The 25,452-nt window shown below is 36.6% G+C and overlaps 1 protein-coding gene across 1 annotated transcript in view; it reads right to left on the reverse strand.

Annotated features, from left to right (window-relative positions):
* Positions 1 to 25,452, reverse strand: part of frem2b (FRAS1 related extracellular matrix 2b) — a 95,441-nt gene that overhangs the window by 60,995 nt on the left and 8,994 nt on the right.

A 25,452-nucleotide genomic window follows, 5' to 3' on the forward strand; every position in this document is an offset into this window, starting at 1 on the left:
AGTTGAGTCTATGGGACTTTTTTGCCTGCTTTTTCATCCGCTGTGCGAACATCGTCAAAGAGCCAGTCGATTTGACACCTCATTCATGGGTCTATGACAAATGGTGTGGGACGAGTTATGCGCCAAAGTTTTGTCCAGAAGAAGAATAATAAGTTTGCCAGAGGCAAGCACCACCTAAAAATTGGATCTCTATTGCACTTTGAATATTGAGAGAGTGCTTTGATTATGGTTGCACTTATTGTTTGCACATGAATAACAGTTTCTCTTAGTCTTATTATTTTTATTTATACTGTTTTTATTTCTATGACCAATTTGTGGAAAGGAGTTCAGTTAGGAGATCAAAAGTTGTAGAAGCTCATAAATCTTGTACAGTTCTAAGATCTGAAGAGACTGAAATCATACAGGAGAGAAGCCAGTCAGTTGAGTTTGTGGCAAAACCTTTTACAGTGCTTGAGTATTGTTGTCTTTTACTGCATATGATAATTCATACTCAGAACTGAAATGACATTCATTACAAGATGATTAGTTAAACCATTTCAAATGTACCTGCAGACTATTTTTCTAAAGGCATGTATTTCATCATTGAGGATTTCTTAAAAATACTGTGTAAAAATCTCATCTCGTTCTCATGAACTGAATCTCGTGTCTCATCTCGTGAGCTATAAGGGCCGTTTTATTTGACGGCAACATGGTGGAGGAGGCGCTCATTATTATCTTTTTTTTTTTTCCATGTCAAAACTCATATCTATCATTTCTGCTGTTTGCCTATTCTATTATTTCTGTTATTGTCGTTATTGCATCACGTCTCAAAAGCGCGTCTTGAGACCCTCTCGTTCTACGCTGCGCTTTTTTTAAAACTGTTCCTGAGCGGTTTTGAACACAAAGACGCATTCTGTGTGAATATGGCCCCTAACTGTCTCGTCACACACCTAGCAAGGATGCATTCAATTGACCAAAAGTGAAATTTCTATTTCAAATAAATAAATGCACAAAAAAAACCCATATATATTTATCAAAGAATCCTGAAATAAAGCAAGATTTCTACAAAAATATTAAGTAACACAACTGTTTTCAACATTGATAATAATAATTAGTGTTTCGTGAGCACAAATCCAGCATATTAGAGTGATTTCTGAAGGATCATGTGACACTGAAGACTGGAGTAATGATGCTGAAAATTCAGCTTTGATCACACGACGTTTTAAAATATATTAAAATAGAAAACAGTTATTTTAATATGTAATAATATTTCACAATATTACTGTTTTACTGTATTTTTGATCAAATAAATGCAGCATAGATACTTAAAAACTTGAAACTTACCAAGCTCTTACAAAGCCCACACATTTGGACGGTAGTACTTGCAATGGACGCTTACATTAATCCATATTTATATCAAATAATATTTAAAAAATGTATAATTTATTTAATGTGTCCATCGCAAGTACTATAATATTTGCATATCAAAATCAATCATATCAAAACTTATTAGCGTAAAGAGTAGTGTATCCAGACATGGTCAACACTGGTTTATGTGAAGGTCAAATGGCATATGCAAAGAAATGTTTTTGACTAGCACAGTTAATGCAATCTGCAGTCAAAACACATATTTATGCTTTTATACACAGTTCTTTCATCGCAGTTAATTAAATGCAACCATTTCACTGCTTATCGGCAAAGACATGAATTTTAAGTACTGAGCAGCCAACAGAGGCTTTACTTTAAATGAGCCTGTTTGTTGTTAATTCACACCACAAAAACCCCAAACAAAGTGCTCTAAACAAAGTTTCCAAATGTCCCTTTCAGTCTGACTCCAGAGGCTAAGAATAACTTTTTAATGGGACTGACAAAGTCCGAGTTAATTCAGTATAAGCCTAGTTTATTCCCTGTCTCCCCTGAAACTCTACCCCATTCTTCTCAAATCCCCAAAGACATTCGCATGAGACCAAACTGAAGTCTAAAACTCTAGTGGCCGTACATACAATGAATTAAGAAATAAAGTACAAGATAGCATCCCTGAATGTGTAAGAGTTTCATTGCGGTTTCATGAAAAATGAAGCAAAATAAATAAATAAATAAATAGAAGACAGGGAGGAATCCAGCAAATCAGAAAATTATTATAAAGATGAACACTGGTTTGAAGTAACAAAATATGACATAGTGAGCATCACACCTGAGTAGTCTGATGTGACATACACAGTCCTGAAGAGTGCCTAAAAATGAACATTGCCCTTAACTTTCTCGGTGTACAAGCGTGAAAGGCCACTACCATGTTCTAGAGTACGTGCTGATGCATTCTGGACAGCCGGTGACCTTTTTACTGAAAAGTGGTATTCAGAGTGCCATTTCCAAGAGATCTTCACTTAAGAGGCTGTGCAAAGCGGACTAGCAACACAGCTGAAAGGAAGAACCGACAATCAAATGTGCTGTGAATAAAAGGATACTTCAGAATCAGATACAGGAAAAAGTAGATTTACATGCATAAATCGCTCATGAAATTCAAATACGTCACAATTAGACACACAAAATATATTACATTTTTAGTACCTATTTTTACATTTAGATAACATTTGCCATAACCTAACACTCACTTAAAGTCCATGTAAAGCCATATTAAAGTATATGTTCTGAGTTTGTCACACCACAGAAAAATGTGTTATTAACCACCCAGACAAATTTGAATAATTAAAAAAAAGTAAAGTAAAAGTAAGTAAAGTCGCCAAGTAAATGAAATAAGTTATCAAAATCGTGAAAAAATAAGCAGTATTCTCTGCTCTCAAATGCTGGGGGCGTGTCCACTGGTGGCGCGAGAGCTGCCGTCTCAACTGACTTGCCTAGTGAGTCCAACATACTGATGCATATAAACAAAAGTATCACGTTAGAAGGTTGCAAAATTTAGTAGAGTTACTGCGGACTACCTACAAATTGTAACATAAGCACATAAGGCAACTTGCACTCATTGGTGGGCACGTACTGCCGTCTGTTGTCGAGGTCGACAGATGTCGGCGGCGCGAGACGGGAGGATGAATGCCGGGACGGGAGAGACTCTGTACGGCCCCATGTCATCGGTTGTCAGTGGGAAGGGAGGATGAAGGCCGAAGCGGGAGATAGTCTGTTCAGCCCCATTGCACCAATAACAGTGGATTATAAGTGAATCCCAGTTGTCTCTGATGAAAGTTTGTGAAACTATCCAGGGTAAAATGATCACTGCAGAGACAAAAGTAATTCCACCCCTTCTTCATATCATCATTTTTAGGAAATTTAAATAAGAAGACTGAGCTGTCTTGTATATTATCGCAACCAGGTAATATGCATTTGCATGACGAAGGCATTAGCCAGCAAGCAAAATGTAGGCAGTATGCCCAGAAGGGAACTAAAAATATATTTAAAACAGTTCATGTGACTACAGTGGTTCAACCTTAATATTATAAAGCGACGAGAATACTTTTTGTAAAAAAAAAAAAATAAATAAAAAATAATTCAACAATATCTAGTGATGGGTGATATCAAAACACTGCTTCATGAAGCTTCAAAGCTTAATGAATCTTTTGTTTCGAATCAGTGGTTCACAGCGCCAAAATCACATGATTTCAGTACACGAGTTTGTTAAAGTGTTTTAAAAATTTAAATGGTTCACGTGACTTTGGCAGTCTCAAGTGCGCTCCGAAACACTGATTCGAAACAAAAGATTCATAAAGCTTTGAAGCTTCATGAAGCAGTGTTTTGAAATCGCCCATCACTAGATATTCTTGAATAAAGTCGTTATTTTTTTATTTTATTTTTTTGGTGCACAAAAAGTATTCTTGTCACTTAATAATTTTAAGGTTGAACCACTGTAGTCACATGAACTGTTGTAAATATGTTTTTAGTAGCTTTCTGGGCATTGAGAAAGGAAATGATCTTGCTGGCGATGCAGGCCTCACCGAACCATCGATTTTATCAAAAATATCTTAATTTGTGTTAAAGATGAACGAAGGTCTTACGGGTGTGGAACGACATGAGGGTGAGTAAATTTTTAGGTGAACTAACCCTTTAACCTCAATTTTATGAAGTGACGCAAGTCCTTTGTTTATTTTTTTCATTTATTTCTTTATTTGAAAGGGGACAATGTACATTAATAAACATTAAAACAATGTAAATGTACCCGAGTTAGCTCAAAAGTGCTAATTTTCATCGGCAGTCCCCCAGCCAGATTTAAACAAGGCAACCTTTAAAAATATCACAAGTACAAAATATGGTTAATAAATACATTATGATTAATAAATACAATTCATATAAAAATGATATAATATTTAAATACACACATAAAAGCATTAGTGCCCACAAGTTTGGCTCTCTACAAGCCATTTTTTTTGCATTCTTTTTGAATGAAAAGAATGACAAAGACTCTCTAATGGTTGCCGGCACTGTGTTCCATTGCTGAACTGCTCTTACGGAGAAGACAGCCTGACCAAAAGCTTGTTTTTCTCCGGGGTATGATGCAGTCTTCCCTCACTGCCCCTCTAGTTACCCTAACCTCACTGGATCTAAAATGTATAAAATCACATAGTGGAGGAGGTGCTAAGCCATATCTAATTTTATAAATTAAACAAATGTTTTTAAATTTAATTAGATTATCCCAGGTAAGTAACTGATATTTCCTCAGAATACTACAGTGGTGGTAGTGGTATGGTTTTTTATCCAGTATTTTTAATGCTTGTTTGTATAATCTTTCTAATGGTTTTATTGTTGTAGAGTGAGTATTGGACCAGCTTATTAAGCAATATGTTATGTGGGATAAAATCATGGAAAAGAAATATAATTTTTATGCAAAAAACAAAAAACAAAACATAATTTACCTCTTAATTTACAAAATGATATTGTCCAAAGCATGTTCACAGAACAACTTCCGGTCTTGAGTCAACACAGGTTGAGATTGCAGGTCAATATTTTCATAAATAAAGTGGTAAATTATGTTTATATGTGCAAACCAAGCACTTGTGTCGCTTCATAAAATATGAGGTTAAACCACTGGAATCAAATGAATTACTTTAATGATGTCTTTCCTATCATTCTGGACCTTGTAAATTGCATTGCTCCAAATGAAGGGACTGAAAACTCTCAGATTTCTTTAAAAATATCTTAATTTGTGTTCCGAAGATGATCGAAAGTCTTACGGGTGTGGAACAACATGAGGGTGAATAATTAATGACAGAATTTTCATTTTTGGGTGAACTAACCCTTTAACACACAAGTTTCTCTCTAAAAACTCTAATAATTTATTGATGCAATCTGTAACACTGGCAATCTAGCAAATCTTAAAACGAATATTTCTCATACTGTAAATTATAATATTGTGATGCAGCATTTAAAACAACAAAAATTAGTTTTCAGTTTTTTTTGTTTTTAATTTATGTAGATAATTTATTGTAATAATCAGCCATGAATATTCATATATTATTAAAATTATATATATATATATACACACACATCAACATGAAAATGATCGGTTTTAATTAATAATTAATCTAAATTTTAATATCAGTGCCTCTTTAGTTACTATAACAGACAAACACATTGTGCTTCAAATAAATAACAAACAATTTCATGTCTTCAATGAACACACCATGTAAAAAAAGTCACAGTACAGGGTGGAAAAAGTATATAAATCTCTGAGCCAATGACTTAAAAGTTAACTAAAGTCAGGGCTAAGTTAACCTGGAGGTCAAACAATGAGACAAGACAGGAGGTGATTGCCTCTATAAAAACACTCACAGATTTGCTATTGACAAGAAATGAATCCAAAGGGTGTACTCCAAATGTTTTGGAGTAAAAAAACAAAAAACCCCAACAAGTCCCGGGAATCTGAATATCAATAAATCTTATGGCTATGTAAATATACATTGCTAAACGTTGGCCATTTTCAGGCCCCCGGACAAGTTCCCAAACAGACTAAAGTCCCAACGACATGTAAAAAACACATAAATCAAGTGATTTACTTGATTTAGTAGGGCAAAAGAGGCATGCTGAAGCTTGCACATAAGTACAGCGCTGTGATGAAGAGCAGCGAATAGGAAACGTATTGCGGCTTTAACAGACTAAGGTGCTCACGCTGCTGTCCTGAGGCTTGAAGAGGCGGTCAGCAAGCGTGTCATTGATTTACAGGACGAAGGTCACACTCACAGCCGGGACAGATTGACTTTCATCCCCTGGGATTGGGCTCCGCTCGCTGATGGCTCTTTCACAGTCTGCAACATGCGCTAAATCCCCTTTAGTTCCTTGTAAAACTCAAGGTTACAAGGACAGTGACGAAAAGTGCTACATCTTGGCAAAAGCGTCGACTGATGATTAGACAAGTGCTAAAGACATGCAGTGTTAATGACATCTATTGACTAATCATGAATAAATGAATAAATAAACTGAATGAATGAAGGAAAAAGGGAGGTTTAAAAGCCTGTCCTTTCATGAGCTTTATCCCTCATGGTCCTTAAAGCTCCTCAGTCACAGCACTCATCTTTCATGTTAAATGAGTACTGATGTCATCCAGAAAATGATGCTTTTAAAAACTTTGGGTGCATACCAACCAAGTATGTCAGATATTGGTTAGTTTTGTTCGAATTCGCACTCGAATGCGCACAAAGAACAACATCTTGAAAATGGGAGTCTAAATTATGGTTAATTTGGCTCCAGTATGGTTCAGAATTACCATGAAAGCAATACTGCATGATTTGCTGAAGTGAGTCACTATACAGTAAATTTTCTTTTTAATGTTCAATTATCTTCCCCTGCAGTGATGACCTGATTCATTGAAAAAATCTAATTCAAAAGAATGAGTCAGACATCTCTTCTTTTCTCATAAACGCACCAACAGAGGTGTAAAGAGTACCTGAAAACCATACTTTAGCAAAAGTACAGATACCTTTTAGCGAAAATGACTCCATTATAAGTTACAAGTCACCAATTCTAATAAGAATTGATTAAAAGTCTTAGAGTATCTGATTTTACCAAGTAATTTCACTCATACTGAAGGTAGGTTCAAAGATGCACTAGTCAACACCTAAGAGACATGCCAATGAAAAACAAGAAATTTGTGAGGAACGCAATCATGTTTAAATAACACCTCAAAATTGCAATAAATCAAGTTCGGATAAATAAAATAATGTTAAGTAAAATTAAATAGACACAACAGCCTCTTAAACGTCTACAGACACTGAGACACAAATAAACTGCTGTAGAAAAAGTTAGCTGCCATGCAAAATGTAATGTATTGGAGTAAAGAGTACACATACTTATTTAGAAATGTTGTCAAGTAGAGAATAAAAATTGCTAATATCTCTGATACTCAGTCAAACTACAAACTAAGTAGGCAAGGATACTTAAAGGTGCCCAAGAATGCTTTTTCACAAGATGTAATATAAGTCTAAGGTGTCTCCTTAATGTGTCTGTGAAGTTTCAGCTCAAAATACCCCATAGATTTTTTTTAATTAATTTTTTTAACTGCCTATTTTGGGGCATCATTAACTATACACTGATTTTGGCAGCACGCCGCCCCTTTAATTTGCCTGCTCCCTGCCACACCAGCTCTCGACTATATTACAGTGCATTTACAAAGTTCACACAACTAATATAACCCTCAAATGGATCTTTACAAGATGTTCGTCATGCATACTGTATGCATGCTTCGAATTATGTGAGTAAAGTATTTATTTTGATGTTTATATTTTATTCTCTATGAGTTTGAGGCTGTGCTCCGTGGCTAACGGCTAATGCTACACTGTTGGAGAGATTTATAAAGAATGAAGTTGAGTTTATGAATTATACAGTCTGCAAGTGTTTAAAAATGAAAATAGCGACGGCTCTTGTCTCCGTGAATACAGTAAGAAACGATGGTAACTTTAACCACATTTAACAGTACATTAGCAACATGCTAATGAAACATTTAGAAAGACAATTTACAAATATCACTAAAAATATCATGTTATCATGGATCATGTCAGTTATTATTGCTCCATCTGCCATTTTTCGCTGTTGTTCTTGCTTGCTTACCTAATCTGTTGATTCACCTGTGCACATCCAGATGTTAATACTGCCTTTCCTTGTCTAATGCCTTGAACATGGCCTGGCATATATGCAAATATTGGGGTCATACATATTAATGATCCCGACTGTTACGTAACAGTCGGTGTTATGTTGAGATCCGCGTGTTTTCCGGAAGTCTTTTAAACAAATGAGATTTACATAAGAAGGAGGAAGCAATGGGGTTTGAAACTCAATTTATGTCTTTTCCATGTACTGAACTCTTGTTATTTAACTATGCAGAGGTAAATTCAAATTTTGATTATAGGGAACCTATAAAGGTGCTAAAGAGGATCTTTTCGTCGACTGAGAAACCAAAGACTGTTAGTGAGTTTTTGAAATGAGCACATGCGTAAGAACAACCCCCTCCTTCACAGCTCATTTCGAAGGAACGCCTCCCAAAACTCATGCACGAGTATTGGAACACGAGTGTTTACCACCGGCATTCGCTGTGTCATGTTAGTGGATTCATTATGTCGGACTCAGCGCAGGTAACTCATAATCTGCAGTTGTTACTCCTGTCTCCTGACAAAAACATTGCATGCGGCGCCTGTAGAGTGTGGAAAGTTACTGGAGCACGCAGCCGCGCACGTCTCTCACAAGGAACGTCATGGCAGTGATTGACAAGTCAGAGGGCCAATTGGCTGCCATTGGCCGATTGGCTGATGTTTTTAAGGCCCTACCTCGTGCACAGATGATGTATATTAATATTATTCCTTTCAGTGCACCTAATAAATAGTCTTTTATCCGTTAGTAAAGGCAGTTTCAAGTAATATTGCAAAAATGTATAAAACAAAACATCCTCTTTAGCACCTTTAAGTACAGTAATTAATTACATTTATTAAAATACTTTACACCACTGCGCACCACTAAGGTGAATAACAACTTTTTAAAAAAAAAAATACATTTTGGTCTGTTTCTCAAACAAAAATATTGTATGGTTTCATAAGACTTTGATTATAAAGTCTTAATTATTGTTGTTTTTGCATCCTCTTTTAATCTTGAAAGTCTCAATCCCCATCCATGATTCCATCTCAAAAAACAACCAGTACAATTCTTTAAAAATGTCTCCTTTTATGTTCAACAGGAAAAAATAAGTCATACAAATTTCAAATGACATGAGGGTGAGTAAATGATGACAGAATTTTCATTTTGGGGCGAACTAATCCTTTAAGAAAATCCAGAATGAAACTAAACTGTGCTTTTCTTTTCAACTGAACGCTTGTTCAGATGAGCCACACAACCGTAAATAGCTAGAAGTCAGAAATTAGAATTTATTTGAGGCAACAGAGTGAAAGAATGGCGTGACATGGCTTAGGGCTTTCGGAAGTTGCTCATAACCACTCCAAGGGATTGAGCCACATTTCTATCTTTCATCTCCCCTTGCACTTCCTCCCAGCCATTACACAGCTCTAAATATTCTCTTATCTCAAAGGGAGGTTGAGGCGGGGGCAGGTGGGTAGTGCTTCACAGGTTATCTCCCAGGAGGAGATGCTCAACAGCACCGGCTGCTCACATCTTCCTCCCCTGAGATACTTGCATCTGACTATTAGCACAATGCCAGAACATACAAGGCAGCTGTGGGACAATTCGTAATAAAAAAAAAAATATTACACCACAGTCAAAGATCATTCAGTCCAAAACCAAAATTTCAAACACTTTATTCCATAATGGACAGCACCACACAATTTTTACATCTTTATATCAGGAATTTGGACGAGATCTCATTTCTCTCCAAGCTCTCAAGATGGTACACTGCTCTGCCGGAGCTATACGATGAGATAGGCTATCACTTTCAGACTGTGTCAGTGAGTAGGAGGGCAAGAGAGAGAAAAGATAGAGGGAAAGATGGGGGGAGGGAGAAGAAAAGCTTGTCGTTTTCAAGTCAAGACACCCAGGCCCTGCGGGAAGGGACTGCGAGGCTGCAGCTTGGCCCTCGCTGTCAGCAGCTCCTCAAAGACAGAAGCAGGAAGGAGGCGGTGAGAAACTGAAGGCCAGGGAAACATTATGCAGGCTGATATATTGAGTGATAGTGCCAGGCTTACAGATGCAGAGTGACAGCGTGTCTGCAGCGCTGGGGCATTCGAAAGAACAGCAAACATGGTCTTTTTGTTTGCAGGATATTACCTTTGAAAACCATGACTGAGGCCCACAAAAAATAAGATGAAAGACTGGCTTTACCGTGAAGAGCATTCATGCTTACAGTGCCAACAAGAAAACTGTATCACTGTCTTGACAATGTTTCATATATTGAGTCACAGTTGTCATTCTGTGATTTTTACAGTCTATTTTAGTGCTTATAGTCTAAAAATGTTTGAAATGTTACTACTTACTTTGGATATTTAACTAGCATTGGACAATATATTGAATATTTACAATATATTTAAAGAGTTCAGATGCAAAAGCCTGCTAAACGCCACCTCCATTAAAAATTAGATATTCGTGCGAATGCTCTCCTCACATAGTATACATTCATCAAATACTTTCATTTCAAATCCGCTAAATCCCAGCGTCAGCCCAGTCAGAAATACCGGTTCGTTGGCAGAAACCACTAAACGCCACTTCCCTTTGTCAGCAAAATCCTCTAAGTCCACAGAAGAACCAATCGGAAGACGCAAATCGAATCATATGATTTCAAGATGAATGACGGTGTGTGTATGAGCTGGTATTCAATTGCCCAGCTGCAAGTTTTTATCATGTTTTGTCCATCGTTACAGTGGCAATGACAGGATTTTGAGAGTAACAAGTAAACACAACAGTATTCCTTTTGCTGCTGTAAAACTGACAGAAATTGACGTTTTAATATGTCTTGTTTTCCAAAGAATTGGACTTAGAGGTTTTTGCAAAAAAAGCACACATGGACTTAGCTGGTTTTGCAGCAAAAGACAGTCAAATTTGTTAAATACCAATGAATTGACTAAAGTGACATTTTTGAAAACAAGGACATTTTAATAACTGACCCTAAACATAGGAGCCTGGTAAAAAAAAGTCAGATGTACTTAGAGGTTTTGGCAACTCTGTTTGTATCTATTCTGATAAAAAAAGTGGTAACATCTAAATTAACTGGTTTTACTCAAGTCAAAATTATTAGTTAAAGGTGCCCTAGAACTTTTTTTTAAAAGATGTAATATAAGTCTAAGGTGTCCCCTGAATGTGTCTGTGAAGTTTCAGCTCAAAATACCCCATAGATTTTTTTTTATTCATTTTTTTAACTTTAATTTTTGGGGCATAATTAGAAATGAGCCGATTCAGGGTGTGTGGCCCTTTAAATCTCGTGTTCCACGCCCCAAGAGCTCGCGCTTGCCTTAAACAACATAAAAGTTTAAACAGCTAATATAACCCTCAAAATGGATCTTTACAAAGTGTTCGTCATGCAGCATGTCGAATCGCGTAAGTACAGTGTTTATTTTGATGTTTACATTTGATTCTGAATAAGTTTGAGGCTATGCTCCATGGCTAACGTAATAAAAAAAAATATTACACCTATTACACCTAAATATTACACCTAATGCTACACTGTTGGAGAGATTTATAAAGAATGAAGTTGTGTTTATGAATTATACAGACTGCAAGTGTTTAAAAATGAAAATAGCGATGGCTCTTGTCTCCGTGAATACAGTAAGAAACGATGGTAACTTTAACCACATTTAACAGTACATTAGCAACATGCTAACGAAACATTTAGAAAGACAATTTACAAATATCACTAAAAATATCATGTTATCATGGATCATGTCAGTTATTATTGCTTCATCTGCCATTTTTTGCTATTGTCCTTGCTTGCTTACCTAGCTGTGCACATCCAGACGTTCTGCCCTTCTCTAATGCCTTTCATCCAGACGTTAATACTGGCTGCCCTTGTGTAATGCCTCAATCATGGGCTGGCATATGCAAATATTGGGGGTGTACATATTAATGATCCCGACTGTTACGTAACAGTCGGTGTTATGTTGAGATTCGCCTGTTCTTCGGAAGTCTTTTAAACAAATGAGATATAAGAAGGAGGAAACAATGGAGTTTGAGACTCACTGTATGTCATTTCCATGTACTGAACTCTTGTTATTCAACTATGCCGAGGTAAATTCAATTTTTGAATCTAGGGAACCTTTAACATCACTGAACTAACCTATATACATTAATTTATACCAACAAAATGACTAATTGCAGGTTACCACTTTTTACAGTGCATATATAATCAAAAGGATGAAAAATATAGATTTTTTAAAAAAAACACTGCCCAGCCCTACTCCATATTTCAATAGCCAGTTACCATAGCATAACAGGTCTTGATGTGCACTGGCATGGAAAACTGACCCAGTTTAATAGCTGGTTTTCTGTAAACTTTGATTTTGGAATGGTATGTACAGCCTAATAAAAACTCGTCTTCAAACCCTCCACAGCAAGAGCAACATCCTGAGGGAGGGAATGACGACACACAAATGATCCGGCAGGGCAAGCCTGGACAGAATGGGGAGAATGTATGTTGGGCATGTAAATCTGGACAGAGACCCTAAAACACAATTTCAATACAAAGATAGTACAATCTCAAATTATGAGGGTTAGCATCTTGTTGACTTCACAGCTATAATTTGACCAATTTAGTTACCATATCAAGTTATATATAACTCCTTTTGTCAACTGACAATTTTAGTTTATTTTTTTTTTTTTATTTGAATTCATTTAAAACTCATTCCAGAACTCCAGGAAGTCTCACCCTGGAGAATCCTAAGGTTAAGTGCCTTGCTCTAGGGCACAATGTGATAAATTGATCTCAGTAACACCACAGTTCTCAGCCGCCAAACCTGCAAACTTTCTGTTAGCAGCCAAAAAAAAATAGATGATGATATGATGCTGTATGCACTGTTCCAATTTATACAGACTATTCATTTTCAGCAGCAAGAAAAATGATTTGGTTGCCAAACTTAATCTTATATTTAGCTGCAGTATAGGGATGCACAATATAAAATTAAGCTGATATTGAAATTCAAAAAACAAAACAAAAAAAAAAACATTAAAAACTAAAATCAAATCAATTTAAATGCTTCAAGTAAAATTAGGTATCACAACATTATAATGTACAGTATAAAAATCAGATATTGATATTGAGATTTGCCAAAGATTACAAGTGTTATCCAATTGTTATTTTTTCAAGTCAAGATTAAATGATAGCAAAGGTAATCCAAATGTAAGAATAGGGGAAATAAGTATGCACAAAATTAAATTTCTGTCATGACAACTCTCGAAGTGTTTGGCATGGTAATGGATATGACAATGCTCATATGTTGATAGATCTTGGCGAAAGAGCTGCTGTACAATATATGCTGTACCCATAGCAGATCTATACATTTATACAGGTGGAGCTGGGGAAGGTGGAGGCTTTCTGAAAGCACGCTGCAAATGCTGACCAAGTATTTGAAGGTTGAGCAGCAAGCTTATTGGCTACTGATACAGCAGGAACCAATCAGCTGTGCCCTATAGATAATGATGTGACAGTAAGCAGATTGAGAAGGACCTATCAGCCTGTGCCATCTAGAGTTTCATGACAGAACTTTGTATATCCATAATCAGCCGATACTGCTTAATTTATTTTATCCTACTTGATATGCGCTACAACCCCCTGTGTTAAAGTATTCAATTCACGGACAGGAAAAAGAACAGAACAGATAAGTAGGGCAGTGGAGTTCAAGCAATGCTTTCATGACCCGCTAACCTCATGTATTTGTAAGCAAGCTCCACTGCTGAGAAACAAAACTCCCACTCAAGAGTACTGAAGGTACTGCTGTGCAGAACAAGTGTGCAGAGGAGGATGAGGGAGCGCTTGTTACATCAACAAGTTTAGTGCTTGTTACTTCTTTATTGTAACTATTTTACTCTTTAACTATGAGCCTATATTTCCAAATAGTGGACATGAAAATGAAAGGGATATTAAAATCAAACCACTTCACATTTTTCTCTGAAACACCAATGTGCCGATCCAGGAAAATAATAATGACACCCTTCCGGGCAGCAGATGTTACCTGTATATGGTCTATAATCCACAACCAGATGGTTTATGTGAATCAGTGTCTATAATGTCAAAATCACTACTTACACGGCCTGCCGTCAATGAATGTGCTAAATAGCACATGTTTTTGTCTACGGCCTAAAATTGGCTGCAGCGATTTATGATTGTGCTTATCCTGTAATTATGAATGACTTTGCTTTAATCGCTGGAGGATCTGTACCACTGCTAAAGTGCCATTCTGCAGAGCCAAAGGTGGTATTTTCATTAATAATGGAATGCGAACAGATGAGAGAGTGGAAAAAAAATATGCTGATCTATGCACATCCGTTGTGAAGATAAAGGATAAAGCCTGTAAGAGACTCTCTGACCTGACCGGTGCATGTATGAGCTTGTTGTCTTCGTAGCACTTCATGGCATGTGGTGAAACCTAATCCTTCTGCTAACCTGAGATTGGAGTGAGGTGGTGCTTCAGAGATGAGCTGGAAAGAGTTCCTCCAAAGTCAATGGTTATGAATGAACACAAAAGATTTGTGTTGAGCGACCAACGCTTGCACAGGTTTTGCAAGTCAACATGACCCAAACAATTCCTTTTAAATGAAATAGCAAAGAGGGAGGAATTCACTTAGAATGAATGTAGTGTAATAGATTATTTGCACATACTCTCTGCATCCAATTCATGAAAAGAAAAAAAAACATGTTTTACATTTTAAAAGCATAAGATGCCCAAACAATTAGTGTTGAATGCAATTCCACAGCACATTACTGTTTAGTGAATTCAGCCCAGTGTGTTTGGTGGTTTTACTATGATAAATGCCGAATAAAGGCTGCAATACATTATTCACGACTTGAATATGAACAAGTTTTAAAACACAAGGCATCATACACTTGCCATCTTTGTAACTAGTTGCAGAGAAGTAGGCATTATACAGTATACAAATGAGGAGCACACACTACCAGACTTTCAAGTTGTCCCAAACACAACAAACTCATGCAGAAACATGTGCCTTGTTGCTAGTAGACGCATAACAAATGAAAACAAACACTGTGTCTGAAATCAAATAATTCCCTACTATATAGTATGCAAAAAACTGTACACCAAAATTGTAGTATGTCCGAATACATAGTATTCGAAAAACACTAGGCGAAACGTCCGTGGATGACCTAATACTTCCGCCGAGATTCTAAAGTGCGCATTTGGTGGACACTTTACTATCCCATGAGGCCATGGCAGAGGATTAATTAATGGAAGTGAAACGGCACAACTGACGCTGGTAGGTCACGTGACAGTAACAACATGGCAGATGTAGTACTTCCGAATTCCGAATCGGTCAACTCAAATCTGCAGACTGTGATATTTGGCAACTATAGTGTCAACTCCTCCAGACTGCAAATCGGGACAAAAATCTGGACAAAAGTTGTGTGTATTCTTGCTCCATGCAGTCAAATTAGTGAAATTTCTGCAAAATGTTGAGAAAAAAAATGTCCGTTGTCCATTATCAGTAAGCACCACTCACACTTTCAAATTTACTTTCAAACCAAGCAGCTTTCTTTTGTTTAGTGAATTTGTGTGACCATCTTGTCTTGAACACAAGCTAAATCTTTGTAGGGAATATTTTACCCCTACACACGAAACTCTAGATTGCGCATATTTCTTTTGAAATGACTGCTTTTCACCCACAAAAGTTTGCTGAGCTAAGATAAACATGATTGCACTAAAAACTAAGCTCAGAATCGAATCGAGAGGGAATTGACCCTTCACCAGGAGTTTGATTGACAGGCGATCTAACCAATCATAACGCTGAATCCGCCATTTTGTCCGACAAAGCAGTCAGGTAAGTTAGTGGATTACGTCGGTGGATTTGAACTTGAAAAATGGTGTATGCTGACATCTTTCCACGACTGAAACAACATTCCTTATAATGTTCATTCATGTTTATTTGATGCTATAAATTAACTAGTAAGAAGAGATGATCGGTTCACGAGCCGTTTGAGCTGAGGCGCTATAGCGATCTGTCATGACACATTAAAGAGCCACAAAAGGGTTTTTATTGTTTAAATTTCTTTAAAAATGACAAAATTTGAAATTTGAGACTTTGTTTCATATCAAAAGTAACCTGCTCTGTCTTGTCTGTCGACGCGTTGTCAGTGTCCTCTTTGCTCTGTGATGTATTTTTCACTGTGAGAACATGATGTGTGGAGAGAGATCGGCATGGGTTGTCAGACATAGCAACAGTAACTAAAGGAGGCGGGTCTTTGCGAATAGTCAATTGCGATGCATTCGGAAAATCATTAAAATAATCATTTCTCGATGCGCGATTCAACGATTTATTGTCCCAGCCCTGATTATATTATATTATATTATATTATATCATATTAAACCAGCATCAACCAGTATTAAAAAGCATCTTCTGGTCAGACGCGGGAATTCATTCAGTGACCGACTCTCACAGTGCATTATGGGTATTCTCTAGCCGTTGAGTGCACATTAGTTGTGCACTCATTATTGAGGTGCATTATGGGATTGAATGAATGCACTCGATAATGGTTTCAGACACAACTACAAATGGCTGTCCCCTCAAATAGTGCCCTATTTAAGTGTATAGGGGCGATTTCGGACACAGTCATATAGTTTCTAAGTGTGTCCTCATTTGTTCCCTTAGTTATTGATTATATTCGCACCTATTCTTCTATAGTTCTCATTATCGTAGGTATTTAAAGCCCTCGGTTTGTTCTATTCTTTGTCTTGTGTTGTTCATGCTGCCACATGTTTTCTCTGTTTATTCTTTGTTGTTTCCAATCCTTTGTTTTTGGTTTATCTATACTTTAACGTGTTGCAATTAGATCCTATTCTTCTCTTGATTGCCTGCCCAGCCATGACATTGACAATTATAATATTATTGTAGTTATATGTATTGTGTATATATTATTTTAATTTAATTTATTTTTATATATTTATTTTTTATGACAGTAGGCAGAATCAGTGCTATTTTTATCTCCAAAAGTGTACCAAGATGTTCACCATTTTTTGCTGTAAAAGTTAAAAGTAATAAAACAGTTGAGGAAGCACGCATGCAAACTTGTTGCATTGTTGGATTGGAACCTATACTCTTTTTGTCTTGAAAAACATCATGCCATGAAAATAAAATAATGAATAAAACATCATCACTGACTGCTCACATTTAAAATATCACAAATGTAGAGAGTGAACAGACACAACTTCATTAAGAACTGGCAAAAAAAAACAAAAAACAGGAGGTGCAAGCACAGAGACAAACAAGTCAGTAAAGCGAGAGAGGGAGAGGGAGAGAGAAAGAAAAGGCAGGAATTGAAAACAAAGAGCAAGGTGCAGGCGGGAATCTGTCAGTGGGGACATCTCCTCCGCTGACTGACTGAGTGGATTAGAGGTTGGAGGCAGACAGCTTCTCTAAAGCTCCACAAACAACCCACAGGCAGTGCTAGAACTTGTGTGTGTGCTCAGGTAAGCTCAATTTACTGAGGCAGAGGAAAAGAATCAGAGGCGAAAATGAAAGAGAGGGGTTAGGGTGGCTACATGTCCATCTACGTATCTTTATCCACACAGTCTCTGTAGCTTGACCACTGCCAAGGGGAATTTTTAGGGAGAAAGGTGAGAGAGTTTGCTGGGTTCAGCCAAAGAAAAGCACAAGTATCCACTCTCTGTTAATCTCCATTCAGCTACCTGACAGGTCTAACAAATAACAATTATTGCCACGTTCATCTCCTATTCCAGAGTTTATCCTTCCTTAATACCATTTTTTTTAAAGCCTAGCAGCTTCCTTTATTCAAATGAATGCAGAAAAATGTGGTAAAGAATGTCGTACCTGAAAAAGGAGAGTATTATTTCTCAAAAATGAGGAAACCAGGCCTTTGTAGTCTACCTCAAGAAGGTTAAATGAGCCACTAAATTGTGTTTGTGAAGTGTGGGACAAACATTTTATAAAACTTAGCTGAGAATATTTATGAGGTGCCTTCAGGTAACTGCCATTTCAGCGTCTATTTGACAGCATGACAAGAAATATTCATCTGTTTATTGTTGAGCAGTGTTCAGTCTAAAGCTGTATTAAACAACACTGAGGGGATTGAAAAAGGCAGAACAGTGCTTCTCAAACTTTTTAACCCAAGTATTTTTGATGAAATCAGAACCACCTAGTAGTCTCAATGATGTTTGTTCCATTATTTCTGCATTGAGGGCTGTGAGATTGAATTTCTCTAGTTAAAGGTAAGGTAGGGTAGCCAATTTCAGACAGGCTAACAGTAGCAAGCTAGCTTCGAAAGCATAAGATCCCACCCTCCCTTCAGAGCATCTCCAAAGCTTCGCCTTCTCCAAAAGACATGAACACACACAGCAGAGTCTGCGAACCGTCACAAGAGACGACGTTAAATTGCCTCATGTCTCAAAGCATATAACATTACAATAATAATAAACATAAAAAACTTACAGAGCTCTTACTTGTACCGCCTGACTGCTGCAGATTCATTTCGGCGTTGATCCATGTCTGAGGACATGAACAGCTCTGGGTAGAATGTCACAGGTTACCATCTCATAATTACGGTTATGACATGAACCATAAAACCGTTATTTTCTGTCATGAAATTTTTTCGCCATTTTGAATTTTCTGAAAAACCTACTTTTTCGAGCTCCTCTTAGGCCGTTGCTCCGATTTACACAAAAAATGAACTATATCATCTTCAGACCATGCCGACAAAAAGTTCTAGAATTCAAATCGATTTCTCAATCCTTTTTCGAAAAACGCATTAACGAATTTTACGTAGCGCTTACAAAAATAAACATAAGGCTGTATCTCTGCAGCACTTTATCGTATTCAGACCAAATTTGCTACATGTTATCACAAGCATGACCTGAGATAACATGCAGCGTTTCAACGCAACACCACCCACTGGTCCGGAGATACAAAAAAAATGGCTATTTTTGCTTATAACTTCTGATGGGTTTGTCCAAAAATCACAAAATCTGGTCTCATTAGATTCCGGGTGCCATGCCAAGTCGAAAGATATCCATTTTTCCCATAACGGCCATTTCGAATTTTGTACAAAAATGCTGTATTTTATGAACCCATTCGCGTATCGTTACCAAACCCGGGAGTCTAAGGTGACTCCCATGGCATGTATGCAGCATAAGCTTGTTGTTTTTGTTCAGGAGGAACTGTAAAAGGTGGCTGCTATTTGTTTTTGGAGCTCGTTGGCTATCTGTCTACAACTCTGCATAGCCATACGGATGAGCTGATGACGTGTGATGTCCGTTAGCAGGGTGCGCGGAGGAAAAACTGTACATATGTTGACAGGCAAGTAGGACATTGTATTGGACCGAATGCAATGATTGGACAAACATTTTTTGGTCCTGAGACTTCCACAGAAGATATATGTACATTTTTTAATATTTAGAATACTTCTATTATTGATTTCTCTCAGGATGTAAAGAGAGTTTCAACCAGAACAACAAATTGTTTATAAAAAAAAAAAAAATGCCTACACTATCTTTAAAAAGAATCATGGTGCTACAAGACTCTCTTCTCTCAAATCAATTCTTTGACTGATCTGTACAAGGAATCAGCAAATCATCACACCAGCAACTATAATACAAACATCACAATAGCAGCATTAAAAAAGGATTTAACTGCATGTTAACACTCAATTCAAAAGCATTTCAGATTCAAAACTGGGTAATTTTAAACTTGCCTTCAGAAAAATAGAGCCTCCAGATATTAAATTGAAGGCAAAAAGAATAATATCTTTGCTTTTTTGTTAGTCACCTCAGGTTTTTGTTGTTTTATTTTTAGGTCACAAAATACAACATAAAATTGTTGTTCATGGATCAACATAGAGAACATTCACATTACCAAACATTACCAAAGAACATGAACTTTGAATTAGTCTCATACACACAAAGCTTTATTAAACTTAAATAATAAAAAAGTAATAGTATAAATATAGAGCAGAATCTAAATAAATCTAAATAAAATTATAATTTTCCAATTCCATGTTCCACTGGTGGTAAGGACAGAATTACACAAAACATCTATAAAACCATATTTTGTTGTATTTCTCTCTCTCTCTCTCTCTCTCTCTCTCTCTCTCTCTCTTTTTTTTTTTTTTTGTGTGTGTGTCTTGTTTCTTCATCTAAAGTCTAGAGCATAATATCTACTGGCATCTTCATCTTCTAATGTACAATTTCTGGCATGTTTTTTGGCAATGTAACCACTTCCCCAAATACTAAAAAACTGGAATCATCCAAAAACCATCATCAGCTTTAGATCCTTGAGTAACCACCTGCTGATATTTGTGTCAAAGTTTGCAAACTTAATAATCCTTTGGGAGACCAATTATATTAATCAGTTGGAACATGAGCCAAAAAACAACTAAACGGAAGAATCTGCTGCCAAATAACAGCATCATTTTGAAGGGCAATTTCAACACCTCTTATAAAATGATGCTAATTAATTACTTGCACTAGATTTAATTTGGCCTCCATTAGAGAAGGAGAAGGGCAAAGGTTATTGGCAACAAATTAATTCTGACAACAATTAAAATAAAATTATACCTAAAGAAAATGCTAGTACTAATAACACTGGATATACTCATGTAAATACTCTGTATATGATTCAATAAGAAAAACATTTCATTCAGTTCACTCAGTGAATAACAGATTGGCAGCATGCATCTGCTGTATAATTCATTGCATTTATTGGATATATTTATTTACTTATACACCCCATATGTATTGTATATACATCTATATGTAATGTCATATCATGAGTATTTGATTTGTCATGTTTTAACGTGTTCTCTTAAGTCAAATTCCCTGTATATGCAACATATTTTGCTAATAGACATAAAATCTGATTACGATTCTGAAAGCAAGCCCTGAAACTAGCTGACTGAGAATACTAATGTTTTTTTTTTTTTCACTACGACTGGCTAAATTTCCCAATAGCTCAAGACTGAGATTAAAATATATTTATATGAGATGACAGATACACTTTTAAACACAGCAATGCCTTATAAAACAAACTGCTTAATCTGACCACACATCTAGTAGCATTTTCTCGACTTTATTCAGCTTAGCCTAAATAAACCCTATATAAACCCAACACATAATCTCTACAAGCAACAAAAATGCCCTATTTTACAACCTGAATGAGCTGTACTGCAGCTCACTCACCTTAAGTTGCATTAGAATAAACAGTCCTTTGGATTCATCTCCATTTTTTCTCTTACTATACAAGCACAACCTGCAAAGTGATTTTGGTTGCTGGAACATGACAGGATACAGCTGTATCTGAGCACTCACAATCCAGTGTGGCTGCATGATACACAGTCACTGAAACAGCCGCAGGGGGTACCTGGGGAATTTAGTGTGGCAGCCACAGTGGCTCTCATGCCTACAAATAACATCAGCAGCCTGGCGGCCTCGCTATCAATGATCCAGAGTTTCATAAGCACACAATTCACAAATTAAATTCTAAAAGCTAACCCCAGGTCAGGTTGAATATCTAATCACAATCCTTGCATCTGAATATGTGTACTTTCACTGCTACACATTATGAAAAAATAAAGCCTCAATATGAGTCAGATGAGTAGAGAATTGGGATGCAGCTAATGACTAAGACTAATGAATGGTTAATGAAAAAAAGTCCAATATGATTAAGGTAACAAATTCCGCTATAGGCAAGAAAAGGTGAGAACATTAAAGCAAAGTCCTGGGCTGGCTTGGAGATTTGAAGCCCTCAACATGTCTTTTTGCTCATCGGTTCACCTGCTGGGCATAATTTTAAACATGTAAGGCACTCTCTCATGGGGAGGAACATGAGTAACTCACCAGTAAGCAAATGTTAAGGCGTACTTGAACTGCACACGGGTCCGAGGGGCCTCTAGATCTTATCAAGTCCATTTCACAGACGTTTCATGAGGGTGAGGACAAATTCTGTCCATTTAAGGAGGTGTAAACCATTACAGGGAGCTCCACAATGCATGTCCCTCAATTTTGCCACTAAAAGTTTTAAAAGTTAGTTTATGTGTATAAGGAGACACAATTATATATATTGGAGGGAAAAACTAAAGAGAAATCAAGAAAAATCACTTTAGATACTACATACAGTATGATACATAAATGCTGTTATGTACCGTACACTACTGTTCAAATGTTTGGGGTCAGTAAGAGTTTTTTTTTAAAGAAATTAAGTATTTTTAGTTGAGCAAGGATGGATTAAATTGATCAAAAGTGACTTTAATTTTAATACATTTAACACATTTATGTTATCCTTTTCAAATAAATGCTGCTCCTTTTAACTTTCTATTTAAAGGTGCCATAGAACGTGTTTTCAAAAGATGTAATATAAGTCTAAGGTGTCCCCTGAATGTGTGTGAAGTTTCAGCTCAAAATACCCCATAGATTTTTTTTATTCATTTTTTTAACTGCCTATTTTGGGGCATCATTAAATATGCGCCGATTCAGGCTGCGGCCCCTTTAAATTCTCGGGCTCCCCACCCCCCGAGCTCGCGACTGCCTTAAACAGCATAAACAAAGTTCACACAGCTAATATAACCCTCAAAATGGATCTTTATAAAGTGTTCGTCATGCAGCATGTCTAATCGCGTAAGTATGGTATTTATGTGGATGTTTACATTTGATTCTGAATGAGTTTGAGGCTATGCTCCGTGGCTAACGGCTAATGCTACACTGTTGGAGAAATTTATAAAGTTGTGTTTATGAATTATACAGACTGCAAGTGTTTAAAAATGAAAATAACGACAGTCTTGTCTCAGTGAATCCAGTAATAAACGATGGTAACTTTAACCACATTTAACAGTACATTAGCAACATGCTAATGAAACATTTAGAAAGACAATTTACAAATATCACTAAAAATATCATGGATCATGTCAGTTATTATTGCTCCATCTGCTATTTTTCGCTATTGTCCTTGCTTGCTTACCTAGTCTGATGATTCCGCTGTACACATCCAGACGTCCTGCCCTTGTGTAATGCCTTGAACATGGTATATGCAAATATTGGGGGCGTAATGATCTCGACTGTTATGTAACAGTCGGTGTTATGTTGAGATTCGCCTGTTCTTCAGAGGTCTTTTAAACAAATGAGATTTATATAAGGAGGAAACAATGGTGTTTGAGACTCACTGTATGTCATTTCCATGTACTGAACTCTTGTTATTTAACTATGCCAAGATAAATTCAATTTTTAATTCTAGGGCACCTTTAAAGAATCCAGAAAGAAATGTATTAGTTTCCATAAAAATTAAGCAGCACAACTGTTTTTAACACTAATAAAAATAATAATGAATATTTCTTAAACACCAAATCAGCATATTAGAATGATTTAGAATGATCTGAAGGATCATGTGACACTGGAGACTGCAGTAATGATGCTGAAAATTCAGCTTTGATCACAGGAATAAACTACTTGTTAAAATATAAAACAATTATTTTAAATTGCAACAATTTAAAATAATTGTATTTTTAAATTTTACTGTATTTCTGATTACAGAAATATTATTAGGTGTATTTAGGATACACTTAGCATACAATATATACAGTATGTATACACAAAAAATGTTTGTCCGATCATTGCAATTCCAACGATAAAATGTCAGTCAGCGTATGTATTTCCATACCTCCGTGCACCCTGCTCGCGCAGACATCATACATCATCAGCGTGTTCCATTAGGTGATGCAGAGTTGTAGACAGACAGTCACCGAGTGCCACAAACAAACAGCAGCCATTAATACTGTAATGTTATGTGCTTTGAGACATGAGGTATTTTAACGCCGTCTGTCGTGACGCTTTGCAGACTCTGCTCTGGCTGTGCGCGTTCAGGCGTTTTAGAGGAGGCGTGGCTTTGGAGAGCGCTCTGATGGGAGGGTATTATTGCTAGCCTATTAGTAATTGCCAACCCTACCTTTATCCTTGATCCTTCATCAACATCATTTGCACCACAGAACTGAACTTGAACAAAATAAATAATTGTGATGCAGTGGAAATGATCATGATGTTTCAGAAAATTACAAAATTCTCCAGTAATTTGCGAATGTACACTGTTGAGATGAGATTATGTTTCAGAGTTTATATAGTTTGTAAAGTCCACTGGGCACAGTGCTTATTACTGAAGAAGCACAAAATTCCTCATAACCTTTTGACAAGCAGTGAAATGAAAGAGGAAAACTTAATTTAGAAAACAAACAGCCATAAGACACAATGAGGGCATCTTGAGCCCTTTCTGAACAGAGTGTATGACAACATTCTGCAGAATCCCATTGTATAATTGCCAAACTTCAGAAGACACACACACCTCGTGCCAACTTCTGTTAGACACAGGCTCTTTGTGCCAGTCAATTGACTCAGCAAATGAATAATCTAATTAGCATGCACACAGAAAAACAGCAGAGAATGTCAAATTCTTTAAAAAATAGTTTTCATCTTTTATGCTTTTTGCTTTTATGATACAAAATGCAAAAAAATGAACAAATTAACCTACTCAGGAAGAGTTCAAACTCATATTGCAGATCTGAAGTAAACCATGCGAAACGCTTCATTTTTGTCTTCTCTTATCCTCATTAAAAATTGATATACCTACATTTCCCATACAGAACCATGCAAACTGTTTTCACCAGCTGATTCCACTGTGGCTACAGAAGATTGGGATTGGGAGTGGGAGGTGAGAGCATTTCTTTATATTCATGGGAAAAAGAGAAATCGTGCCACAATACAGCATGTTTCTTTATAGCCATGGTGAAGGAGAACAATAAACATGCTATCAGGAGGGTTTCGAAACATAAACCATCCTCAAAAGCCCACTAAAACAAGCAATCGGCATTTGCATATGTAAAAGTGGAAGCCTTTAATGTTTTATAGTGGGCTGTGAGTACAAAAATGAATAAAGGAAGACAAGTAGGACTGTAAATTGACAAGAAAATCAAATAACGAAGGCATGGATAATCTTTGTAAAAATGTATCTAATCAATCAGAGTTTCAAATAAAACTATCATAAAACTTACTCAGCATCACCTAATTAGCCCGACAATGGCAGTCATTAAGTCAGACAGTCATCCTTCTCAAATTATATTATGGTGGCTAAATATAGACAAAAGCTTTCATCACACAATTGATCTACAAAGTAGAACACTTGTTTCTAACATATCAGCTCTAATTTTACTTGGCAGTCAAGCAATAAGTCCTTAATTGCATTCTGGGACTTCTACCACACTGCGTACTAAGTGCACTTGGTAGGTTTATAATTGGACAGTTTCATTCAACCCATGAGTGAAAGTCTGGGACTGAAAAATGTTTTTCAATAAAATGATTAAAACCCAACCAAAGCTGTATGAAAGTTTTCCAGCCC

The sequence above is a fragment of the Megalobrama amblycephala genome, linkage group LG16 (assembly GCF_018812025.1).
Source record: "Megalobrama amblycephala isolate DHTTF-2021 linkage group LG16, ASM1881202v1, whole genome shotgun sequence".
NCBI classification, from domain to species: Eukaryota; Metazoa; Chordata; class Actinopteri; order Cypriniformes; family Xenocyprididae; genus Megalobrama; species Megalobrama amblycephala.